Source organism: Schistocerca gregaria, chromosome X (assembly GCF_023897955.1).
Source record: "Schistocerca gregaria isolate iqSchGreg1 chromosome X, iqSchGreg1.2, whole genome shotgun sequence".
NCBI classification, from domain to species: Eukaryota; Metazoa; Arthropoda; class Insecta; order Orthoptera; family Acrididae; genus Schistocerca; species Schistocerca gregaria.
In genome coordinates, this window is record NC_064931.1 from 465839370 (window position 1) to 465843671 (window position 4302).

Below are 4302 nucleotides of genomic sequence, written 5' to 3' on the forward strand. Positions count from 1 at the left end.
TGATCTCATAAGTGCAGACCTAACCGAATTACATTGTAAATTCTTATTCACATCATTCTGAAAAATCTTATTCTTGAAGGTTAAAATTCCTTCCCTTGTGAGTAACAAAATGAGCCTGCACAGTGGATTTAGCAAAATACTCTTTAACAGACGACCCCAGTATGGAACATAAAACAAATAAATATACAACGGATAATTCTGTTGAATGTGAGGAGCCCCTTTCGGCTTTAGAAGAGAGTAGGACGCTCCAGTCATTCAATAACAATTTAAAAATTTAAAAAGAAAGGTATTGCTGCAGGGCAGTAATCATGAGAGAGATGTAGGCCAACAGCTGTATGAAAAGCTATGATCAGGGTACTATGTCATCAGCATTGCAAGAGATAGGGCGACTCGTGGCCAGATAACAGAGGATATAGAGACACTGACTGGGGATTTGGATAAATATGACCAGGTATTGATAACTGAAGGATCAGGCAACATCCTGAAAATATCAAGATGTGAATGTGCTAGATGCAACAACGGCACACACAAATGTCGGTATTGTCAGTACTACAGTGGCATGATCAAACCGGGATGAACAAAGTCGTCAGGGTACTTAAACAGAAACAAGAACCAAGAGGGTTGCAGCTGACTTCATGGGGGGGGGGGGGGGAGGCTGACATCGGTGTTGCGCCAGTTGCAGCTATTGGGAAGCGGGGATACATAGTATACCGTCTGCACCTTAAGATGTTGGGGAAAAATACGTCAGCTGAACTGATAGATGAACTTAGAATCCGGGTGGGGGGGGGGGGGGGGGGAGTAAAGGTCCAATGATCACAGGTTTGGGAGATAATCCTATGCAGAATAAATCTTTCATTCAGTTAGGATGCTTTAGGAAAACTCCATACAAACGAAGTGTCAAACACAAAAGAAATTTGTTTAAATAAGCTTACCGTAATACATTAGACTGTTAGATTTCTCAGTAAAAGTCAATAAACCCCATATTTTTAAACGCTCTAGAATGTGAGAAGGAATTTGAAATGCTACGTCTGTCTGGGTACCATGTAAATACAGAAACTCGTATATTTATCATAGATGACTACAAATTAGAGGCGTACAAATATGGCGGAAAGAGGAGATGACATGTTTGTTGCAAAGAGCATCAACTTTAAATCGTTTGAAAATATTAATTTCTGCTTCAACCAACATATTCAAGCCTGTGCATCTAAACTGCTGCTACCAGAAAAGTCATTCATAATTTCTATGATTTGTAAATCCCTAAAATATTATCAAAGATTTAAAAAAAATGAATCATTAGTAAGCCACTTAGGTGACACGAGAAAACAAATGATATTCTGTTAAGATTTTAACAATAATTTTCTGAAAGATTCCGATAAATGAAACAATTTGGAAATATTAATTAACATTTACAACTTGAATTCTATAGTAAATATTCTCAGCAGAATTACATCGGAAAGCAGTACAGTAACATACAACACTTTTGTTGGTGAACACTTAATCAGGGTCATAAAGTTTTATCCAGCAGCGAATAGCCTCTGTGATTATGATGCAAAACCAGCCTCACTTAATAACTTAACTAATTACAGTGAAATGATTTTGTGGAAAACAGTTACCACACTTAATGCACAAACAAAATATAATTGGTTCCACTCGTGGCGTTTTTGTAGGTAAAGAACTTGTCTTCACATATCCAAGAATCCGTAGTAGTGTTCCTTATTTATGGTGAAAATATTAGAGGACCTGTAATAGAGTAACATTTAACTGGTTCTCTGCAAACGGCTTGTTACTTATATAAAACGTATTATATATAATTCCACAGCTCACAAGGCCTGATCATAACATTATAAATAATGCAAGGTAGTAACACAATGAATTAAACCGAAAATTTTAAATTCTTGATAAAAAGCTGAACTGGAAGTCGCCTGTTACAGTTCTTCTTAAATCTCTGAACTCTGCAACATTCCATTTTAAAAAACATCAGATTTTTTAGTTGAAAACGTTAAAAAGTTAAATTGATTTTCCTATTTTTTTACTAATATCTTATGGTGTCATATTCTGAGGTAACTCAACGTTGAAGAAGAAAGTTTTTGCAGTGCACAAGCATGTAATAAGAGTAATATTTGAAGGCCATAATGAAACCTCTTGTAGACACTTAGCCATGCTGACAAACGGTCTCTCAGTATATTTACTCCCTAATGAAGTTTGCTCTCAACATCGGCACTGTTCTAAAACTAACATTCATAAATATGACATTATAAGGGTAAATGACATACTCCATCCTTCACTCGGCCCCAGTATGGCGCAGAAAGGAGTAACATACTCAGTCATAAAGGTCTTTGACCACCTACAAAGTGATAGAAGGAATGTAATACATAAGAAAGTGAACTTCAAACACAAACTGATATTAATATTTGCGTGACAACTCGTTCTTAATGTGCTGATGGAGAGAGAGAGAGAGAAAGAGAGAGAGAGAGAGAGAGAAATACTGAACATAGTCAAACATGAACCACTGCATGTAAAAAAGGAGAAAGGAAAAAAAGAAAACTATAATATTATACATTCATATAAATGGTCAAAATGTAGAAATTTTCACTGAGAAAGTGTGCCATAATTGCAAAACTGACTCATTCCAGATCAGAGTAAGAAGCAGCAATTACGATCCAAGAAACATTCAGATAACTAAAATAAGCTAAAACTGTACAGTAAGAACTTTGAGAGTCTTTGTGAGGTGCTTAAATGACCACTTTTGCTGTCGGCAAGCTTTCTAGCAGATAATTAAGAAGTCTATGTATGTATAAGAATTTACGCTGCGCCACGAATCATCAATGTGAAAATCAATTAGCAGTTTACAGTTTCACGAGCAATCATGTTTACAAAATATTTAAAGAAATGGAAGCTTTACAAAGTTATTTTCACAAACAAAGTACTAGGTCGAGAGACCAGCTGATGTGTCTAGTCTATTCCTTTCGTTGGCACTGTGCTCTTCAGGTAAACGAGCACTTCTTTTGAATTCTAGGAACCACTAATGACGTTAGAGACAAAGCAATAGGTCTGTTTTAAAAATATTGGATAAACGACTCGGCCTGTTTAACGTAAGATCTCGACACTGGCCTCATGCACCTAAATCAAAATGGCCTAACGGTGATTTGAAAGTCATCGCTTCGCCCTTCCCGAAATCAAAAGTCCTATGCGTTTACCACTGAGAGTCTCGCGAAGTATAAGTGTTCGATTAAAGATCCAAAGCGCATTTCGAATTTCACAAGTAAGTTCATTTCAACAAATACGCCGCTTTAAAGATTTCGATATCTCATGCAGCGCACTTGAGATACATACAAGAAAACTAGGTTTACTTTCAAAGATTCTTTTGTTGAGAGAAAAATTTTAAAAGGACCTCACCACAATAAAAAATTATTTTTTTCCACCCAAATACACCAAAATATTAAACAAAAAACTACAGACAATGAAAGTGTTCAAAGCACATTGAAACTACAGGATTTCAGCATCAACCTTTAGCAAGGAAAGAAAAAAAATCGTGTTATTGCTGTGTTTACAATACCCAGTATGATCAAGTCAGCGGGAACAGCATATACATGTAAAAATCAGATCACAATAATCATCATACAATGCAAAAAAATGAAAAATAAAATAACATAAAACAGTGAAAGCTCTAAAGAACAAAGCATTAATAGTCACAGATGAAGATGATGCAATTCTTCCCTCTGTCCTTCGTGCCTTGTTGGTCCCCTCCACGAGTTACATTTGACCTCAGCGTCCTTGGCCGTGGAAATTTCAACTATCGGTATTTTTGTAAAGTAAAAGAAACATGTTACAATACTTATCATAGTGACAAGCCATACTCCACTGTCGTATATTACATGCACATTTCTCCGTAATGCATTGTAGAATGAAGACGCTGTAGAAGATAAAGAGACAGTTAGACGGGGTGGGCAATTTTCGCTTCCCCGTTGGTAATTTTCCAGTGAATCAAACTAATCTTCGACATTATGACGTCGTTAGTACACTGCCTGACAAAAGATATGTTGCACCCTTAAGACATGGTCGAACGTCTGCGGAACTTCATATACCTAAACACCATTGACTGGCATGTATACTATGTGATCAAAAGTATCCTGACACCTGGCTGAAAATTATTTACAAGTTCGTGGCACCCTCCATCGATAGTGCTGGAATTCAATTCGCCGCCCTCGAATTGCTCTTCAACAGTGAGAAGCCAGAAGGTGCTTAAAACATCAGTATAGGCCTGTGCTGCGATAGTGCCACGCAAAACAACAAGGGGTTCAG